At 36.1% G+C, this 23,126-nt stretch overlaps 1 protein-coding gene and 1 non-coding gene across 4 annotated transcripts in view; both read left to right on the top strand.

The window, feature by feature from the left end:
- The window catches only part of Dclk1 (doublecortin like kinase 1), a 336,493-nt gene that overhangs the window by 64,309 nt on the left and 249,058 nt on the right, over positions 1-23,126 (top strand). The gene's annotated exons all lie outside the window — the stretch shown is intronic.
- On the top strand, positions 9,324-9,429 carry LOC117284642. Its single transcript, XR_004515740.1, has one exon. It is a non-coding gene; the product is annotated as a U6 spliceosomal RNA (small nuclear RNA).

Below are 23,126 nucleotides of genomic sequence, written 5' to 3'. Positions count from 1 at the left end.
ATTATGGTAGCATGACACCCACTGATATTAGGCTGTATCTGATATGTCTTTTCTAGTAGTCCAGTTTGAAAATCTAGAGATTATAGTACAGTGATACCACAACCAAATGGTCACTCAATTAAAATAAGTAAAAAATGGAATCAACCTTATAAGTATTGACCTACATCAGATATTATTGCTCCTAGACTAGTATACTCCTAGAATCGGTTATATAGATTTTGCAATGACTTGTAAGCTATGTTAAGCACAGGAATTCAGGTGCAGGTCTATCTGTCTGCATGGACCATGTGCCTCTCTATCTCATGGGTTCATGTTTCATGAAGAAGGTGGTGATGAGCTAAATTTGAGATCAGACATAGAAAGGTCCTCAGTTTCTAAATAGATGCTAAGGAACATTGAAAGTTCCATTTCCGTAGCTAAGGTGTGAGTGAGACAAAGCTGTCCTCTAGTGTCAGGCTGATTTCTATAGAAGGTGATGATGGAATTAAACCAAGTTACAGCACAATTCATCCTTTTTACTTGGTTTTGGATGGTAGCATTTTATAAATTCATCATATCATGTTAATTATCTTTTGGATATCTTTAAAACACACGCTTCTTTAGGTGGGTTATTTTTGTTAGCTTGATAATTGAGATTCTTCTCCTTGGGTGGGTTGGTTACCTTCTCTGAGCCTTGTGTTCATTATCTATAAATAAAACCTCACATGGCTTTCATAGGGCAGAGATAACATGTGAAATGTTTAGTTAGGTATCTAGGCCATAAGAGTCCCTTAAAATTAGTGTCAGTTTTCCAGTGTGTAAAGATAATTAGCTCCTCCAGGCTAGAGCCAGGAGCAGAAAATGATTGATAAAAAGGTTCCAAAACTGAACTGTGGTGATGGTTATCAAATGTATGTATTTACTAAAAATTATTGGATTGCATAATAAAAATGTGATATGTAAATTATACTTCAATAAGAGCCATTTTATTTTATTTTGTCTTTTTTTTTTTTTTTTTTTTTTTTTTTTTTTTTTGGTGCCAGGGCTCAAACTTGAGCCCTTTGTGCTTGCAAGGCAGGCGGCAGAGCCACTGAGCTAAGTCCCCAGCTCTATTAAGAGCTATTTTAATGAGTAGTAGCTGTAACTCATAGAATTAGACTTTATCTCCACAGGCTGTTTTTGCTGGACTGGTAATAGGTTAGAGGATGCTATTTAAGCCAGGATATCCTGGAATTCATGTAATGATAAGCATGAATTATAATGGGATCCTTTTGTATCTGTATATATTATGATATGGCATAATAATTACTCTTGGGATTACTCTATACTCTACTAATATAAATAAAAATTAAAAAGAAAAAACATTTCTCAAAAAGAATAATAAAAGCCTACTGTTTATGCCAAAAATAAATAAACAAAACTAATTTCCAGTTCTATAGACAGCTTCAACTTTCGTGACTGTGATTACTGGTTTTTTGTAAGTGAATCAGACTACAGTATTTTAAAGAGTTAGGCCTGCTATTTGCAGAGGACATCACGGTGGTTCTGTTCTTCAGATTTATGTTCATGTGGCTTGGCTGTATATTTGTTCAAGTGAACAGCTTTACTGAGCACCTTTGTGTGCCAGCGACTTTTTCTAGATGTTGGAGGTGGAACTGTGAAGAAGATAGGAGTCCAATTTTATGCATGATTAAATTTGAGATCTCTGTTAGTAAGATGCCCTGTGAGCAGTTGGGCCCAATCTGGAATTCTGGAGGGAGGTCTGGCCTGCAGATTTAGGATAGGGAGACACTGGCAGATAGATAGGATTGAAGGCCATAGAACTAGATGTGCTCATCAAGGAAATGTGAGTCATTAGACAAGTCTTATCAGGATTAACGCTAGGTTGGGAAAAAAAAAAGGTCTGTGTGGAAGCTTGAGAATTGGTGGGGGGTTAGACAGGGAGAGTTAGCAGAATGAGACACCCCACGAGCCAAATGTGTCTAGGAAGATGTATGGATACGCGACATAGGTTGTGAACTACCCAGAGAAATGGAACCCTGAGAGTTGATGATTATACTAACGTGGAAGTCACTGACAAGCTTGAGAAGTTTGGTTGGAAAGATGAGGCCAGGCCCACAGTGCATACAAATAATAAATGTTTCAAGAGATAGAAATGCTGATGAGTATACATTGTAAACACGGGTCAGTTTATCATATTGAACAGATAAATATGAACAAATGTATGTCATTAAAAAGAGAAATTGGAACTAAGATCTGATGTAGGTGAGAGGGTGAGAGGGAGTTTAGGGAAAAATGAAAATTGGAACTAAGAAAGTCAAATTTTGGGGAAAAAATGGAGAAGATGCTAGTGAATAAAATAGGATCATAAGGCTAGATTTAATCTGATATTTGAATCTATAAATATGAATTGGTCTTTATAGGCTAATTTAGACTTTAGTTTCTTTGTTATTCCTGTCTCAAGCAACACACCTTTACTGGTATTGTTTTAGTTTCGATTTGCAAGCTCTTAGTTTTTACAACAAAATTCCAGATTACAGGGCTAAAGAAAAAGTGTCTGAGTAAAATGCCCCTTTGGTTCCTGGAAAAAAACAAACAAACAAAAAACAAAACTCAAGTTGTGATGTATGTGGATTATGTAATGTAAAAATTTTTCCACAACCGAAAATCAGTGCAGTCACAGTGAGTACAACACATTTTATATCATTCATAAGGCAATTTGAGCCTCCCTTCTGTTCCTTATTAGCTATGTGAGCTGGGAAAGTTATTCTGTCTTTCTTAGCTTTGGTGTCTTCATCTGCAAACTTTGAATAGTAACATTCTTACTTTGTAAGGTTATCATGGAACTTTTAAAGAATACAATACAAACTAAAATCGAAGTGGATTAAAAATCTAAATATTAAAACAGAAACACTGAACTTGCTGGAAGATAAGTTAGATAGATCTCTCAAAGACATTGGCATAGGAAAAGGCTTTATGAACAAATCTTCAGTAGCACGGGAACTAGCACAAATAAACAACAACTGGGATCTCATTAAAAAGCTTCTGCCCTACAAGAGAAACCACCAACAGAGTAAGAGACAATGTGGAAAAAACAATTTACTAGCTGTTCCTCTAAGGTCTACTATCTAGAATATATAAAGAATTCAAAAAAGCAGGCCTCCCAAATATAAAGACCCAATTCAGAAATGGGCATCCCACATGAACAGACATTTCTCAAAGTAGTAAAAGCAGCAAGTAAACATATGAAAAAATGTTCAACATCATTGGTCATTCAAGAGATACAGATGAAAACAACACTTAGATTCCACCTAACCCCAGAAAGAATGGTTGCTGTCAAGAAATCAACCCAATAACAAAAGCTGGTGGAGTATTGGGAAGAAAGGAACCCTTCTTCATTGTTGGTGGGAGTGCAGACTGGTGCAACCATTGTGGAAATCAATATGGAGATACCTCAAACAACTAGGATTAAAAGTCCCATTTGACTCAGCCATTCCTCTGCTGGGTATCTTCCCAAAAGAATTTTAAAAATCATACCACAGTGATATATGTGCACCCATGTTTATAGTGGCACAGTTTGTAACAGCTAAAACTTGGAAACAGCCCAATTGCCCATCAGTTGGAGGCTGGATAAAGAAGGTGTGTGTGTGTGTGTGTGTGTGTGTGTGTGTATGATATAATGGAGTACTACTCAGCCATAAAGAATGAGAAACTAGAGACATATCTAAGTAAATGCATGTTGAGGATATACTCTTAAGTGAAATAGCAGGACCCACATGTAAATACTGTATAGTTTTTCTGATATGAAAAACTAAAAGTATAAATAAGGACTGAAATATATACTTGAGGGCCGGGGATTTAGCTCACTGGCACTGCCACCTGCCTCACAAGCACAAGGTCCTGAGATCAATCCCTGGGTACCAAAAACTGCAACAACAGCAACAAAAATGTACAACTGACATTGTGAAATAGGAAGAAAATATCTAAGAGAGTAGGGGAAGTGAGATGAGTATGGGACAGGAAAGAAGGGAAAAGAAAAAAAATATGAGAAATGGAAAAACACGGAAACAAAGTCTTTGTAAATAGGGAAGGGTGAAGGGGGTGAAGGGAGGGCAGGGGAATGGGGAAAAAAATAAGAACCAAGATACATTATGTAAAGGTACAAGATCCTAATGATGAATGTAACTGTACTGTATACCTAAAATATACTAATAAACTTAATGAAAAAAATAAATGATACAATACAGTTTAAATCCTGTATTTATTTTGGCATCTACCATCCATATGAACTTCTCAGTAAAGATTATCTGTTACTGTAGATATCAGTTTACATTTTGACATGAAGTAATGTAGTGTAGTAAAAGAATATGGGATTTTGGATTAGCCATACTTGGGTTTCTACCTCAATCCCTTCCCATACACATAATTATGCATACATATACACATATAGATAGGCATACATACATATATATTTCACTAAATGTTGCTGAAAATTTCCTTCCTATCTGAAATTATTAAATGAGATATTTATAAAATGAAATGATTAAATGAGGTATTTATAAAACCACATTGTTTTTATAAAGTGCTACACAAGTATTCATTTAATTTATTTAAATGAGATTGTCTTTTATATTAGTGCTCTTCTTTTAGATTCACATATTAAGAAAGCAGAAATTGTAATGTACTTTTCCACTTTTAACATTTAATATTATGAAATATGTGTTTTTCAAGTAGCATGACACAATCCATTGGCAATGTAAGAAGCTTTATTTGGTAAAAATTTTGATGTGTTAAAATGCTATAAGTAGAACAATGAAAATGTGCACCCTGTTACACACATGTTCAGTTTCATAAAATTATTTTTTCATAGAGACTGCCTTAGTTTACTCCAGGTGAACTAGCTTACTTGGACCCCAGCAAGTGTGTCTTGTAGCTTTCTGCCAGAACATCATGTCCCTTAGGTCTCTGTAAAGATGGGGAAAATGACAACAGCTGGTCAAACCCAAAGCTGAAGGAGAGTGAGGTCAGGCGATCATCAGTGAAACCTTCCAAATATAAATAGCTTATTGGAAAGACAATGAAGTGAGTGTGACCTGGTTAGATAAAATCTAACCTGACTGTATGCAAACTGTGACCAGAAGCTGAACCGACTCTGATCAGTTTGGAGTTTTCCTGTCCATTTTTTAAGGTTGTGGAAAACAACTCTCAGTGTTGTTATTCCTAGTTTATAGAGGACTCGGGTCTTTTCATAATACTTTTATGGCCTTCAATGCCCATAATTCTCATACCCATCCAGTGACATAGGTTTTTAAACTAGTACTATGTTCACTGGTGAAACAGGATCACAATGGGTTTCTGTAAAAATTAAGTTAGTGCTTGTGGATTTGAACTGTGTCTAACTGTTATGAAATTGTTGAACTAAAGTTTTTTTTTTAAGGGATTATAAAACCTATATGAATGATCACATTCTGAGCTTCCTTGGCTACTTGATTTTTTTTTTTTTTTTTTAAGAATAGAAGCTCTTAGGGCCAGGGATTTAACTCAGTGGTGCCGCCACCTGCCTTGCAAGTGCAAGGTCCGAATTTCGATCCCTAGTACCCCCCCCCAAAAAAAACCCCAGAAACTCTTGAACAAAATTCATTTCTATTCTCATTCTTTTATTCACCAGATATAAAATTATCCCTCAGAGAATTCTTTCTGACTAGACATTTGCAGTAAATGCAGGCATTCTGTTGAAGCACGTGACAATCATAGTTCATTTCTGCTGCTGATCGATGTGATTGCTCTGTAGTTATCTTAAAGGAAAAACCATAAATTCTGGCACTAAAAATTTTAGATTATGTGCATTTCAGGTTATTACTATAGAATGCACACAATACATTAAATACTATCAGTGCTTTGAGAGCAATAAGGGAGGGAGCATCAAAGACACAATTAGATAATAACTGTCAGGAGGTGACTTGATAACATGGCCTGAGTGAATGCAAGGACTGAGATGGGAAGAGGTGAGCTTTTGAGGGACAGGTGGATTCTTTCCTTTTGAAAGAGAAGAATTTTCTGAGTAGAGAGGTTAGGAAAGTGCTTGTCAGGGGAAGGGAATAGAGTGAGCAGTGGTGGAATAGATTAGAAAAAGATGTGCTTCCACCTGAGAGAAAGTGAAGCAGAAGTCACTTGCTGTCATTTTCCTAGTGACTGAATATTGCTTTCTGAACAATATTCTGTGTTTTCATGTGACCTAAAACTGGAGCCTTGAGGTAAGAACCATGGCCCATTTTAACAAGCTAAATAATGTTCTCGCTGAAGGGAAGGACTTGCGTAGTGATCTCTTCGCTTCTCATCTTTATTTCTGTTACATGTTGACAGTTATTTGCCTTAATTTAAATTTTACTTGAAATCATTTTCATTCAGGAAGATAGTTCTGTTTTAAAAGAGCCAAGATCCCTTGTAACTTTTTTCTCCAGTTTCATACTATTGAAGATAATATTTTACAAGCATTAGTTTCTGAACTCTACTTTTCCAACAGGGCTTTGTGCTTTGTTTCTTTCATCATTAGTGCTAAATTCTTACAGTATTTCAGTTGCTCCTTCTGACAAATAGGAAGTGTTGCTAAGTATCTCAAGAGATTATTAAGATTAAATTTCTATAATGTAATGTAAAATTGTCTACACTGAAAGATTCTTTACAGATTTATTACAGTATTACGTGAGAGACTCTATAAGTCTGCTAAATTTGGAAATAGTAACATAATGTTTTACACTTGTTTTACCTTTATCTTGGCTTATCTTCACATTAACCTGGAGTTTTCAGTTTATCCAAACTAACAGTATGTTTTGAGAAACCAGGTACTTTATAGTATCCATCACTCATGATCTTGAAAAAGGATCTAAAATGTCATTTTGAAACTAGTAAAATGAATTGTGGATTTATTCTTCTTAAAGTATTTCAGAGGTTTATTGTGAAGAACATATTTAATTTGAATTATTTTATCTATGCCTTAGGTATTTTAACTCATGAGTTTTTTGTTATTAAACTATCTCTGTTGATCAAATTAATAATTAACTCTTGTTTTTTAGAAAAAAAATTAGTAAATTTGTATAAAAGACAGTGTTCCACCAAAATTCATACAAAGAAAAGATTTAAAGAGTAGAGTAAAATATCTAAGGATTTATGTTTGGCGTTATAAAAGCTGTGTTATATGAGTTTTACATAGACATCACTCAAGTTAAGATTTATTTACAGAGGCTTGTATTCGAATACCAAGAGTTCTTTTTTACTGTGGCTCGCTGTAAAGAGTTTAGAATTTATTTACTTGGCCTCTTATTTATAATGTGAGACCAAGACAGTTCAGCCAGCCAAAACTATGTACAGTGTCAGAACATTTAAGCTAGACACAGAGAAATTTATCTTTGTTGCACTGCATGCAATCAGTTAATCATTTACCACCAGAAGAAAAGAAACAGTATGCTTTTGCAGGCTTAGCAAATTTGGGCCCATCTTTTTATAACTATAAATTCTCAAAAATCAATATAAAATGTTAGAATTCAAACGTGGTATTGTAGGCTTTTAAAATATTCCTCAGTTTAGCCATATTTCAAGATTAGTTCATTTTAATACTTAATTTTCCTTTCTATACTTTAAAAATATGTACATATTTATTTAAGTAGGTGATTTTGTTTCCAATGTGTGGATTAGTAACATTTTCTTTGACATGTCGAACCTACAAAACATCTGGCTAAAGAAAGCATATTCGTTATCTTCAGGGGATGAGGAACTTCTTTTGCTGAGAATAGTGATTTTATAAGGAGTAGCAGAGAATTCTCCATGTCATGTTGTCTCCGAGGATAAAAAGGCATATGCTGCCAGAGGCAGACTGGAAATCTAATGAGAATGTAGAATTCTGGTGCTTCAGTTTGAGCTATGACAGACCTCAGGGAGGTAGAACTACAGTATGGTATCAACACTACATTTCTCCAGGCTAGTTAATGGTGTCCTTTCTGAATTAGAATGCAAAACATAAAAATAAAAGATTCAGATTAGAAAGGAAACCTTGTCAGTGTAGATTTTTTCCAGACTTCTCACAGAGTGTATGTGCCTGACTTATATAAGCCATATTAAGTCCATTAAAGTACCTCTAAAAGGATGGAAACTATATAGAGAATGTGCCAGCAGTTCCTTCAAAGGCTGGTGCAGTGTCTTCTTTCTTCTTTTAAGGAGATCTGTTTGGTAAAGTGGTATCATTTAGACCTATTTACAACCCAAGAAAGTAAGTAATGTGTTGTTCCCAGTGACTGTTTAGATATATATGTGTGTGGTTTATATACTTTTTTCTTTTGATGTCATATAATGACATGTTTGTTTTTTTCATTTTATAATATAATTTCAATATTGAATTGTGAGCTATTTAGATTTCTGGGATGAGTCCTTATTCTGCCTAATTTTTTTTAGTGTTTATGGTTAGTTCTAAAAAGCTGAGGGATTTTGGTCTTCTGTATCAGTCACTGTCTGAAAAATGGTCTTCCCAAACCATTCTTTGTTTTTTTAGTTGCCATCTATTCTTATACATGGAAGGAAACCTGTATTCCAAATCACTGGAGCACAAGCATTTCCTGGGTGCTTATAATGTCTTCTTTCCTTCTCACAACAACTCTAAAACTTGGGTGTTATTATCCCTCCTTCATAGCTAAGTAAACTGAGGCACACAGAAGTCAAGTAATGTTTATTAAGATCAGACAGTAGATAATCGAGTTGAGAATTAAGCTCTGATAATTTTCCTCCCAAATCTTAGGCATTAGGCTCAGTGAGAAATCTTTTCACTAGCCTAGCACAGTCTGCATATTTTCCACAACTGTTGCATATTGCAGTCTGTTTCTTGTCAAGAATTCCAGTGAAGGTATTTTTACAGAAGAGTTATTGGTTGGAGCATTTCCAGCATTATTTAGAAATCTGGATGAATCGTCAGCACCATTGCCTAATCATAGTCTTCATCTGTGACTTGTATTCTGAGTCACATTTTGGCCATTCTTTTAAGATCACAATGCATTAACTATTGTTATTCTTTAATTATTTTGTTCTGAAGTTTTATTTTTCATAGAAGTAAAAAGAATGCTTTTTATGTTTTCTTATTAATATTACATTACATGTTTAAAAGAGAGTCATGAAGTCAAAGTAATAGTATTATAACTAGTTTTTACTTGAGAGTGAAATCCTGATGACAGGTACCAGGAAGTAGGTGCGATTAATATGAAATAAGTATGATTATTACACAGAACTTTTATGTTTCATTACTTTATTTTTTGTGCAATAGACCCTGGTATTCCTTGTAAACAGTAGAGATAAAGAGATCCGTGCTCGCTTCGGCAGCACATATACTAAAATTGGAGCGATACAGAGAAGATTAGCATTGCCCCTGCGCAAGGATGAACGCAAATTCGTGAAGCGTTCCATATTAAAAGAAAAAAAAGAGATCCTTCTTGCTTTTCTACCTTTCTATAAACTAAAGTTAAACAGACCTTTGCCTTATCTGCAGCGTTTGTGTTGAGTATTAGCAAGTTTATCATTGACAATCATTACACTCATTTCCTCCTAGCCACGTGCTACATGCAGTATATTCAGTGATAGTGGCAGATGCGTCATTTTAACTTATTGGTCAAGTTCAGTGAATGCCTCTTCTCAGAGTTTTTCATAGCAAGAACATGCTGTATAAATAATACTTATCAGCCGGGTGTGGCGATGCATGCCTGTAATCCCAGCACTCGCGAGGCTGAGGCAGGAGGATCGCTGTGAGTTTGAGACCAGCCTGGACAACGGAGTGAATTCCAGGGCAGTCTCAACTACATAATGAGAGCCTTTCTCAAAAAACAAAACAAACAAACAAAAATCTTATCAAATACTGCAGGACTCTCCTCAAGATTTTCTTTTATTATAAGAGTTGTTTATTGGACTTTTTCTCCTTTTTATTTTACCTGAATGTTATAGATTAGTTATAATTATAATTGTCATAATGTCAAAGCCTAGCCCAAAGGTCATGTTTTAAAATGTAATAATATTATAATAGATCTATTAAACTCCTCATGGGGATTTCTTATAACAGCCCAATTCATCCTTAATTTATTCATGCAATAAATATTTATTGCCTGCATTTTATGTGCCAAGCTAAGTGCTAAGAGGTGTGTGTATGCTCATGAGTGAATTTGTCATTTTGGAGGCCTTTTAAAAAGGTTGAATTCCTAACAAGCTTCTCTGAAAGAAAATATGCTAAGTATTGTTATCCAATAAGAAGACAATTTATCTACGGCCATACCACCCTGGACGTGCTGGATCTCGTCCAATAAGAAGACAGTTCTATTCATTTCTCTTCACATTTTCTTCAAAATTTCTCTTACAGTGAAAATAAACAAATTCCCCTATTCAGATCATTCTCTGATTCCCATCTAGTGAGGAGGTGGGTCCTCTAGCCAATGTTGTCCTGCAATCTGGCACACCTATGTACTTCCTAGGCCTCCCTGCCCCTTTCCCAAGTGGCTGATGACATACTTTTGCTCAAAATGAGTCTCTGGTCCTTGAAATTACTGGGAAACAGGGTGATGTGTGAATTTTTTTCATATATTTAAAAATAATTAGTCTAACTGAAGCCATGACCCCATGGTTTAACTTCCTTAGGAGGCAGAGCCGCAGTCACTTAGAGGGAAAAAGTCCCCAAATCTCCTCTAGTTTTGCATCTCTCATCTTCTTTTGTGGCGGCTACTTGACCCTCAGCTTGAGAAGGGTCATTTAGAATTTTCCAAAGTATCTAAGAGTCACATCCAAAGGATGAAAATCATAATCAATATCAAAATCATTTCATTTTATATGTGCGTGCTGCTGTACTAACTCCAGGCAAGTTAAATAAACAGGCCTTGGTTCTGTTCTCATGAGACTACTGGCTGCATGTTACAACCAAAGGACATTGGATACAGACAACAGCCAACAGTGCACAAAGACCTTGTATTATGTGAGAGCCCTTGGGGAAATATTCTCATTAAGTTTGCAGATGACAGTTGTGTAAAAGTTTCTGACCTTTTGACATGGGGAGATATTGTAGTGACCTGAACATATTTTTAAATTGGAATATCAAATTAGAATGATGGCTTGAATATTCAGCTTTTATTTAAGGTAGGTCTTTGTAATCTGGAAGAAGTTTCTACAATGATACCTATGTACAATCACTTCTCTTCTGTTGCTTTTGAATTCACACCATCAGAGTTTGTATTTACTGTTAATCACTATCCACAACATACTCACAGCTATTGTCTTTATGTGTTAGGCTAATGTAACTATCTCAGATTCTCACAAAAGCTCTGTTGCAAAGTATTATTATTGCCATTTTAAAGATCAATCAACAATCTTAACTTGTAAAGGGGAATGTTAAGTGATAGCTGAGAATCAAAATAGAAACTGTGGATGCAGGCCCTCCCTCAAGCACATCCAAGGCTTCTTCATGCTTCCCTGTGTTGTATCCCACACATTTTGTGTTTAGTGATGAACCTTGTTACTCTTATGGGTTGTTTAGAGATTCTCTGTTTATTTAACCCTTTCACAATGATGTATTGGGTTCTCAACTTGGTAGTAGAGCCATAACTAAAACATTAAATCCCTGCCTCTGCAATGTACATTCCACTGAATGCTAGGCAACTTCCATTTGGCCACAGGAAGGCTTGGGCAAAGGGAGATGATTTGGAGTTGTTTGTTTCTCTTTGATGAATGAAATTCAGAAATAATTCTATAATCCTGGGTTTCTCAGAATTAAGTACAATGTTTCTTAAACATCAGAGCCACTGTGTAAATAAATGTGAGTGTTCCCAGTCAAGAGTGACATTTTTAAATGACAGGAAGTTCAACTGAAGTGTGAATCACAACCACGACTTGTCAGAGTTGTACCTGTCAAAAGCATTCCACATTTAGACAAGGTTCCCAGAGGGCTGCTTAATAGATTAAAAATCTGAAAATACAGGACTTGTGGGTTTCCAAGGAGTTGTGGTAACTTAAATGGCATTTTATGAAAGATGACATGTTGATGGTAGATATTGAAATTTACTATGCTATGACTGATGCCAGAAAACCTCTGGCTGCCTCTTAGTTTTGAATAGATGCAAGGTAACTGTATTAAATGTTTGGTTGTTTTGGAATATTGATGTGTTGGGCTCTCAGTCAAGCACGAAACTGAGCCAAACTACGTTCGCACATTGTCACATCATGCCTTTCTGTTGCAGTCTTTAATCTAGAAACACTTTCTGTCAGTTTTTTCCAGCTATCATATTATTCTTATTAAGTGCCATGTGGGCTGGTGTATTCTGTTATTTGTGACTCATTCTTTGGGTGGAAAGAGAAAGTAGATAAAGATTTCTGAATGAAACTTTGTGGAGAATTTTGACTTTATAATGTTTTGATTATAGCATTATTACTCTCTCAGCAGAAGTGAAGCAAGTCCTTGTTGGATCTTCTAATTTTGGAAAGAGTTAATATGCTTTTAGATGGTTATCTTTACTTATTATAATGAAAAGGCATACTTAAAAGTATATTTTTCTTCTTGAACTTGCTGGGGCTGATTGCAGGATTGGAACTTGCAACTGCCATAGATAGGAAGAAATTCCATCTCTCCATCTAAGAGTCATCAGAGAGTTAATACATTCTCTGTTGTTCTACATTCACTATTGCTTTTGTCTGGTGATTTCAGGTTTAAGAATTCTGTCCAGCTTTACTGCCTTATACCCCTCCTGTACTGCACCATCACTACTACCACTTACTTTCTTTTATTCTTTGGAAAGGTCCAGTGAGCCCACCTTCCTCTGAGATCTTGACTGTGTTTCACTTAAGCCCATATGCTTTTCCCCTGGTGTGGACTTGTTCAGTTTTGCACATGTCATTCCTAACCAGGTGTTGCATTCATCATGCCTGTTGTATTGATTCTCAACAAGCCTGTGGCTCTTCCCTGCCAGTCATTGTAGATGTTGCAGCCTGGGGCTCGGGGGAGCATAAGATCGATGCTCTTATGGATTTTTGTTATATGCTTAGTTGTCTGAGTTATGGCTACAGATGCATAGTTTTTGATTAGTGTCTTATCTTCACCAGTTTAGGTTACTAATTTTTAAAAAAATGACAAACTAATTTTAGCCAGTTTAAAATAAACTAATTTTATTATCTCCTTCATCTCATTATTAGCTAAATTGTTGATTATTATGCTGCTCTGTGAACTAAGTACAAACTAAAGGCTAATAAAACAGAATTTTACAAATCTGTGACTCAACATACACATACATGTAGTATACAAGCAAACCGTATCAAGTAAAGTATGGAGTTTCTGTGTTGATACCATCTGTAAACCCCTTTGCATACTGAAGGAGGGCTCAGTGAATAGCTGTTATAATCATAATGCTTATGGCATATACTTTCTAGTCATTACCCTGAGAGAGTGGAAATCGATATATAAAAAGCAGGTGTTTATCTGTGTTAGCTATGAAAGAGCAACCTGATACAGAACAGATAATAAACTGTTGAATAAATTGTCAGTTGGTAGGGCATTTTGTTATACTGAAAAATAGAATTCAGACTGACCAAAACCTATTTTGGTACATATATGTCATGTGAATTGAATATTGATATTCTACATATAGAGAGAACTTTTAAATTGTCAACTTTATTATGGAAAATGGTGTTATGAAAATTGGCAGAGAATGGCTGGGATAGGACAGTATAACAAGATGGTTTTCTCTTATTTCAACTGGTTGGTGTCTGTCTAACTACCTCCTGTGGTGGTTGGGGTTAAAGATTACACTGTAGGCCATCAAAGGCCATTGTCTGTTTTTCCCCTTTTTCTGTCATTCAAACTTCCATAGTTTGATGTTAAATCCCTCCCCTAAAAGTATGTGGTTTTCTTTTGTGCACATTTTTCCCCTCTGAAGCTCACAGCTGGCCCTAAAGACAGGCAGAGAAAGCATTTTCCGGGAGAGACAAAGAACTTGATTTTGTTTCCAAACCCACTGTAATGATTTCACAAAATACTGGTTTATAAACTGATTTGGGTTTCTTGGGGAAAAAATAGTATTTAAATGCCAAGTTTCTAACATCAAGATTTCTCTGTGGAGCAATAAAATATGTTCTGTATTAGGGCAATAGATGAGAAAGTGGAGCAGTGCTAGAGGTATTAGAAGAAAATTTTATCCCCACCTGATTTAGAGATCTGATTTATGTACACAATTGCATCATCCTTTATTGTAATCAGTAATTTTATTTGTATCTCATCAGCAAGTGAAGCTGTATGTCTGTTTTATCATGATCTGTGGAGTTTAGTAATGCACTTTGCAAAGCATGATTTGTCATCTAATTTGGAAACATTATTCCAGCAATTCCAAACCCACCCATTAGTTGTCTTCCTGTAAAGGCAGAATTCTGGGGTTATATTATTTTTTTAGAGAAGTATTGAAATTAATTTTGTATCCCCTTTGGCCACAAATGACCACTGAGATATTTAGCAGATTTTTTGACGACTAAAAACAGGTTCCAGAGAACAAATGAGGGAATCTAGACCTCATTCCTTATCTACCTAGAGAATTCCAAAACTATATCTTCGATTGAAGGATAAGTTGGTCAAGGGTTTCAATATAAGCAAAATCAAACGTTCAATCAAATTCTTCACTGGCCTTTTCTGTCAATGGGACCTGAGTCTCAAACCCATGAAATGATCTTTGCTACTTATTTCTCTCCAAATACCCACTCAAGAACCAAATGTTGGGTCTAATTTTATAAAATGCTTGAATTTCTTCTGCATAAAGAGATCATAATTTCACTTGAGCTAATTTTATACCTGTGGATCCTAATATTTTCACCTTGTTCTCAACCTATATTCACATTTTTTTCTAGAATTGCTTCTCAGCCTATATCTAATATTGTTTTGTGCTCCTAAGTTAGTGCCTTATTCTAGACTGACTTCTGATGTTAGCTTTATATTTTTCATTTGCCATCTGATTATATCACTCTCTCAGCCCTGGGCCTTCATATAGCCTTTGACATTGGTCTCTAGCTTTCACTCTTCCAGTTTTCATTCTCGCTTCTCACACAGTTTTGCCCTTGGTTACTTGAAAAAAAATTCCCTCTGTCAGTCCATTATGCTCCCAGAATCCTATCCTGGTACAGACCAGTGTTACACAAAGGAGATCCCTTTCCAGTGAAAGGAAACCAAATTCTTGTTTCCTTCTGTGGAGGTTCGGCCCTATGTGTGCTAGGCTATATCCCACTTTTCTTTAGAAATCTCATTTTAATCCAGTCTGATGCATTGTTTCTTACTTCCACCAACCAGTAGGTTCCATCTCTCCTCTCAGTGCATTCTAGAATATTTATGAACTGTCCTTGTCACTTATTATTTACTGTTACTTTTTAGCATATGATTATGCATAGGGATGAAAAATGTGACTATTGATGTACAACTCATCATATCCTTCAAAAGATTCATAAAATTTTGAGGGAAGAAGTCATATTATGCATCTTCATATTCTGTGTGCCTTTATTACAGGATTGTATATGTAACAGAATGGTAATCTTGACTAATTGGTTCTAAACTATCATCAAAACAGAGTAATCTTGGGAAGAAAGATAAGCTTATTCCACGTGTGGTGTCCCTATCTTTAAGTAAACAGTTGCTAATATTTTTAAGAGTAAATTCCAAGGAACCTTTTAAGCCACATCTATGCCTTCTTTTCTTTTAAAAAAAGAAAAGCAGAGATTGGAGTGAAGTTACTCTTTGGAGAGAATAAATGGAAAAAATGTGGGGAGCAGTGTGCTGTCCTTGGTTCTGACATGGTCTTACAAGAAAGGAAAGAGTCATTTAGATAACATATTGCTGATTGCGGTTTACAGAGCCAAAATACCAACAACAAAAGTAATAATAGTCATAATAGTGCTGACATGTAACCACTTCGAAACTATACTAAAACTTTAAATATCGATCCTATTTCACATATATGTATCTGTCTGTGTGTGTTTCTCCCTAAGGATGACTTATAGGTGTAGTTCTAACATAGTATGTTTTGATGCTGAAGATTGGTTAAACTGCTGCCAAAAAGGGAGAATAAATATATATGTATCTGTATATGTACATAGACACATACATACATATTTCATATACATATGTAATGCATACATATACTTCCATGATATATTTTGAATTCACTTTGATGTTCAACAGTTAATTTTTTTGGGGGGGTACTGGGAATTGAAACAGTTAATTTTTCAAAAATTCCATTCCTTATATTTTTAATATTTTCTTTAAAAATTTTGTAATAAGCTAGAACTGTTTAAAGAAGTTTGTAATAGGCCAGGGATTTAGCTCAGTGGTGCTGCTGTCTGCCTCACAAACACAAGGTCCTGAGTTCCATCCCCAGTACCAAAAAATAAATAACTAAAAATTAAAAAAAAAGCAGTTTGTAATAGCTAAAGTTTGGAAACAGCCAATTTTCCCATCACCTGAAGACTAGATAGAGAGGATATGATTTTTTAAAAATATAAAATGGAATACTCAACCATAAAGAATGAGAAACTAGAGACATTTATAGCTAAATGGATGCATACTTTTAAGTGAAATAAATAAGATGCACATGTGTAAATACCAAATAATTTATCTGGTGCTGGAAACTAAAAATGTAAATAAGGCTCAAAATGTATAATTGATAATGTGAAATAGGAAGAAAAGGTGTAAGGGGTAGGGGAAGTGGGAAGGGTAGGGGGAAAAGGAAAGGAGGGAAAGGAAAAAATATGAGAAAAGGAAAAAAATGGAAACAAAGTCTGTAAATAGGGAGAGGTGGAGGGGTTGAAGGGAGGGTAGAGGAATGGGGAAAAATATGAACCAAGATACATCTTGTAAGGGTACAAGTTCCCAATGATGAATGTAACTGTACTGTATGCCTAAAATGTACCAATAAACGTAATGGGAAAATAGAAGTAAAAGACTATTATCAACCCTAAGAGAGGCCTGTCAAGCTATAAAGAAGTTAGAAGGAAATTTTGATAGTCCTGAAGTTGACACAAAGGGATAAAATGTGACATGGATTTATGTCAGTGTGATATCTTCATTTGATACTTTAACATAAGTACAGCAGATAAATCAAACACCAACACATCAGTGTTCTCTAGGAAGCCGCATAAGAGAAAAATTCGGAAAATGCTGGGGCCTTCCCTCTTATTCCAAAATGCCTGAAAGGAGAGAATAATATAAAATATGTTATGGTAAAAGGGACACTGAGTTCACATCTGAGTTGATGGAAAGGAAGACAGCCGATCAGAAGAACCAGCATGAACAGTTAATTTTGTCCTGCTGGTTTTGTATTAAGGTTCGGGGCTGGGATCTAACTAAAGTAGATTGATGAAAGTAGCAGCGGAGGGCACAGGAGTCAAGTCCATGCGATCTCAGATGTGAGGGAAATTTTCAGATCCTGTCCTGCTACTGCATCAAGGTGACCATGTCAGAAACCAGAGCATTCTATCTGCGCTGTCTCACTCCCTCCAGCCTGACCCTTCCCCTCAAGCTGTTCCCCACCGCCTGCTTCCGCCCAGGCTCATAGGACTTTGATTCCTAATATCCCACTTTCTTTGAATTTCAAGTGAACTCAGTCGTCAGTTTTGTGAAATTTGTCCCTCATTGTTGTTCATACCTGCCTCCTGTCATAAACTCTTCAGCAATCCCCATGGCTTTGGGGTTTATTACCTCTTATAGAGATGAATATATTCGGGCAGGTAGTGGGAATGTGGATGCTGCATTCAGGTTCCTGGGTTTGCATCCCTGCCGCACTCCTTGCTAGTGTGGACAAGTTCTCAGTAAGATACAGTCTCTGAACTTTGGTTTCCTCTCCTCTTAAATAGACATAATCATAGAAGCTGCCTGTCAGGAATACTTTTATGTTCTCCCTATCTAAAATAGCATCTCTGTTAGGGAATTGATCATGTTAAAGTATGCTGTGACGCCGCCATCACAGGCTGCATTTTCCTGGTGCTTTTGGCGCTTAGAATGACTTCATGCTCTTATCTTTAGTTTCCCTCCCACCAAGGCCACAGTGAGACAGAGAAGTTCAAACCTGTTTCTGCAGGGCTGAACCCATAAAAGACAACCTGGCCTGTGATAGGTTAGAAGTAGCCCACTCCTCATGAATAAGCAATAGCCCGGCCCAAAACCAATAAAAGGACCTTTCTTTCTTTGTTCTCTTCTTTCCTGCTCCTCCTGCTCCTCCTCCTCCTCCTCCTCCTCTTCTTCTTCCTCCTCTTCTTCCTCTTCTTCCTCTTCTTCCTGTTCTTCTTCCTCTTCCTCTTCCTCTTCCTCTTCCTCTTTCTTCTTCTTCTGCTTCTTCTTCTTCTTCTTCTTCTTCTTCTTCTTCTTCTTCTTCTTCTTCTCTCTCTCTCTCTCTCTCTCTCTCTCTCTCTCGCTTCTCTCTCTCTCTCTTCTCTCTCTCTCTCTCTCTCTCTCCCCTCCCACCCCTTGAATAAAATCTCCAGTCGGACCTCTCGGTGTGTGTGTGGCCTAGTTGTTGAACGTCACTATTCCCTTTCAATCTCCATTACTCTCTCTTTCCCCTGCTTTATTGTTGTATAACTTGACATTCTATCAAGTATTTCTTTAGTTGTTTGTCATGTTCTAAGCTAGGAAGTGGTTTCTATGGAGACAGAAATCTTGCCTCTTATTTTTTTTTACATTGTTGCTTCCCTTTATTCCTAAAGAATATTTTCATTCTGAATTTCTGAAGAATTCTAGGAATGTAGTAAGTGCTTAATAATGACATGTTGGATGAATAATAAATCATGGTGCAGCCTATTGTGAGGATAAAAGAGACTACATGTCAAAGTGTCTTTCCAGAACATGCATGCTTTTAATCTTCATCATTGTTTATTTCTTTAGTTGATCTTAAGCCACCCAAATAATTTATCATTATCAAACAGTATTCTTAAAATCCATCATTAGTTTCTGTTGTACCCTGCCAAGTAAATCAAAGTTACTCAGCTCATTATTCAGCTACCATTATTTAAAAAAAATGTTCATGTTGTATATCTTACTTATATGCTAACAACTTAGGCTATGACAGTTTTACTCAAGACTACTGGGTTTGAGATAAAGCATAGCAGGCAACATGGAGTTTACGTTCATATTGGTTCTCCCAAGACGCATGGAGGCAATGTGGAGTTCTTTCATCGCTGTGAAGTTCCAGGCCCACAGAACTCTCAATCTTAGAAGAGGGACAGGACCAAAATTTGTCCAGAAAGAGATAGTTCATTTGTTATCCTAGGAAGGAAACAAATGTGCCATCTATGGCAAAACAGTCATTCTTCTGTCTCCCAAGACTGTTGATCTACATACACATTTGAAAACATAATTTAGGACAAAAATGGTCACTAGCCACATGCCATGGGAAATTCCCATCCAACTCTACTCTTCTATACTTGTTTTCTGTGACTCTTACACTTATCCTACATTTACCCTTATCCAACAGAAGCACTTTCCAAATCCCTTTGCATCATGTGATTTGATTCACTTAGCCATTAGTGTATGCTTTTTACTTTAAACTGCCAGGTGAAACCTAATCTGACCTACAAGACCTATCTTTCCCCCTAGATACCTGCTTATTTTGTATATTCATCTTCTTAAGGTTTGTGCTTAAAAGTCCCCTTATCAATGAGGCATTTCTCTTATCTAAAATAGAAACCTGTCTCCCAGCACTGCTAAGCCCTTATCATTATCATTTTAAGATTAGACAGATAGATAAATATTACATTTTTGTCTGTGATGTCTTTCCTCTCTAGAATCTAAACTCTTTGAATGCTTGATACACTACTATAACTTTATCTGGAGAGTACTGGACACACAGTTGATGGTAAATAAGTACTAATTGATTCTCTGTGTTAATTTTGCATTTCATTTTTTTTTCATGGCCATTTCCAGGTTTGCTAAGTAGAATGTGATTCCTCCGTTGATTGAATATTATTTATACTCCAACTGCCCTCTGTGTTGATGATTTTGTCCGCCCCTCTTTATGGATATGTATTTCTCACCCTCACTGGACTGTGAGCTTCTTGAGGGCAGAGCCTCTCTCATTTTAGTAGTTGCTTAGTACCTTACACGGTTCCTTTAGGGTAGTGGGCTCTCCGTTCAAATGTATTACTTTTCATACTAAGTGAAGATGCCACATTGCCTGAAATACAGCATTCCTTTCAATATTTATTTACTTAGCAATGCATTTTGGGTAATTGCAATGCATTTTTTCAATTCATAAAGTTTATTGGTACATTTTAGGTGTACAATATGGTGACATTCTTATTTTTTCCCCAGTCACCTGCCCTCCCTTCAACACCTCCACCCCTCCCCATTTACAGAGACTGTTTCCATTTTCTCCTTTATCATATTTTTTTCCTTTCTCTTCTTTCCTTTCCCCAGCCCCCACCCTTCCCCTTTGGGTCTTTTCTTCCTATTTTACATTATCTATTATATATTTTGGTCCTCATTTACACTTTGTTTCTCACACCAGAGGAAACTATTCACTAGTTACACATGTGTTTCCCATTTACTTCACTTGAGTATGTCTTCAGTGTGGATCCATTTAGCTATAAATCTACATTCTCATTATTTCTGGCTGAGTAGCACTCCATTATCACACACACACACACACACACACACACACACACACACACACACACACAAATACATCTTCTTTATCCAGTCACCATTTGATGGGCATTTGGACTGTTTCTAAGATTTAGCTATTACAAACTGTGCCATTATAAACATGGGTGTGCATATATAGCTTTGGTATGATGCTTTTAGTGCTTTTGGGAAGATATCCAGCAGGGGTTGAGTTGGGTCAAATGGGACCTCTATTCCTAGTTTTCTGAGGTATCTCCACACTGATTTCCACAGTGGTCTCACCGGTCTGCACTCCCACCAGCAATGGTGAAGCATTCCTTTTTCCCCACAACCCTGACAGCATTTTTATTGCTTGATTTCTTGATAGCAACCATTCTTTCTGGAGTGAGGTGGAATCTCAGTGTTGTTTTCATTTGCATCTCTTGGGTTACTAATGGTGTTGAACATTTTTCATATGTTTATTTGCTGTTTCTACTTCTTTGAGAAATGTCTGCTCATTTCAGATACCCACTTTTGGATTAGGTCTTTAAATTTGGGAGGTCTGATTTTTTTAAAGTTCTTTAAATATGCTAAATAGGCTTTTATCTGAGGAACAGCTGCTAAATTTTTGCTAAACATTGTGTGTTGTCTCTTCTGTTGGTGGTTTCTCTGCTGTGCAGAAGCTTTTTAATAAGATGAGATCCCTGTTGTTGATTCTTTTGCTAATTCACATGTGACTGAGGTTTAGTTCATGAAGTCTTTTCCTATGACAATGACTTCAAGAGCCCTACCTAACCTCTCTCCCAGCAGGTTTAGTGTTTCTGTTTTAATATTTAGATGTTTGATCCATCAGAGATACAGGTCCAGTTTTAATCTTTGTCAGGTTGAAATCCAATTTTGCCAGCACCATTTATTAAAGAGGCTATCTTTTCTCCAGTGAAGATGGTTGGCTCCTTTGTCAAAGATGAGGTGGCTGAGTATGTTTGGAGTTGTTTCTGCATTTTCTGATCTGTTTCATTGATCCTCAGGTCTGTTTCTTTGCCACTACCATATATTTTTATTACAGTAGCTTTGTAGTATAGTTTCAAGTTGAGGATTGTGATACCTCTACCTTGTTTTTGTTGCCTAGAATTGCTTTTACTATTCTAGGTCTTTTCTGGTTCCAAATTAATTTTTTTATTGTTTTTTTTCTAGATCTGTGAAATATACTTTTGGAATTTCAATTGGGATTGCATTGAATCTATATAGTAGTTTTGGAAGTATGGCCATTTTCACTATATTGGTTCATTGGGTACAGGAACAAGGCATGTCTTTCCGTTTTCTCGTATCCTCTTAGATATTTTTTTTCAGAGTACTGTAGTTTTTAGAATAGAGATCTTTTATTTCTTTTGTTAGATTGATTGCTAGGTATTCCATTTTTGGGTTGCTATTATGAAAGGAGTTGTTTCTCCAAGTTTCTCTCTCAGTGAGTCTGTTGTTCCTGTGGCAGAAAGCCATTGTGTTGACCTTGTATCCAGCTACTCTACTCAATTTGGTTATTAAGGCTAAAAGACTTTAAGTGGAGTTCTTCAGGTCTTCTATATAGAGTATCCGGTCATCTGCAAATAATAATAATTTTGCTTCTTTGTTCCCTATCTTCATTCCTTTTATTTTTTCTATTGTCTAATTGCTGTGGCTAATGTTTCCAGAACTATCATGAATAGAAGTGATGATAATGGATATCCTTGTCTTATTCCTGATTTCAGCATGAAGGATTTCATTTTCTGACCATTTAGTATGATGTTGGCTGTTGGTTTTTCAAATATGGCTTTTATCAGGTTGCAATAATGACTATCTATTCCAATTTTCTGTAGGATTTTTATCATGAATGGGTGTTGGATTTTGTCAAGTGCTTTTTCTGCATCTATTGAGATGATCATATGGTTTTTGGCTCTGTTAATATAATGTTACATTTATTGATTTTCATATGTGGAACCATCCTTGCATGATCTTCTGCATTCTATTTGCCAGTATGTCATTGAGGATTTTTGTGTCTATGTTCATTAGGGAGATTGGTAATATGAATTTTTAAAATTTTTTGGTACCAGGGATTGAACATGGGTCCTTGTGCTGCAATGCATTTTTTATTGGAATTTGGAGGCAATAACTGATGCCAATGGATAGAAGCTAAAAGAAAATGGATTTTTAGCTAAACATAATAGAAAACAAATGAAGCTTTCCAAATATAGTGACTGCCTGAAAGTTAGTAAGCACAACATCTCCAAAAATGTTTAGTCATAGAACTCAGATTGAGTGACTGCTTGGCAAAAAGTTTGCAGCAGATTCAGTACAGATTGGGTAGAATGTGTTTTTGTGGTTTGTCTAGGAGTTCTGTCACACACACACACACACACACACACACACACACACACACACCCGTCACATAGTGGCATGGGACAGCGTTTTCTGAGCCTGGAAGTATTGTTTCAAATATTTTGGGTTGAATTTGGATTCTTTTCTATTCTTTCTTTCTTTCTTT

The sequence above is a fragment of the Fukomys damarensis genome, unplaced genomic scaffold (genome assembly GCF_012274545.1).
Source record: "Fukomys damarensis isolate Sample0158 unplaced genomic scaffold, DMR_v1.0_HiC HiC_scaffold_38, whole genome shotgun sequence".
NCBI classification, from domain to species: domain Eukaryota; kingdom Metazoa; phylum Chordata; class Mammalia; order Rodentia; family Bathyergidae; genus Fukomys; species Fukomys damarensis.
Note: the sequence above shows the minus strand (reverse complement) of the source record. Positions and strands in the feature narration are given on the sequence as shown.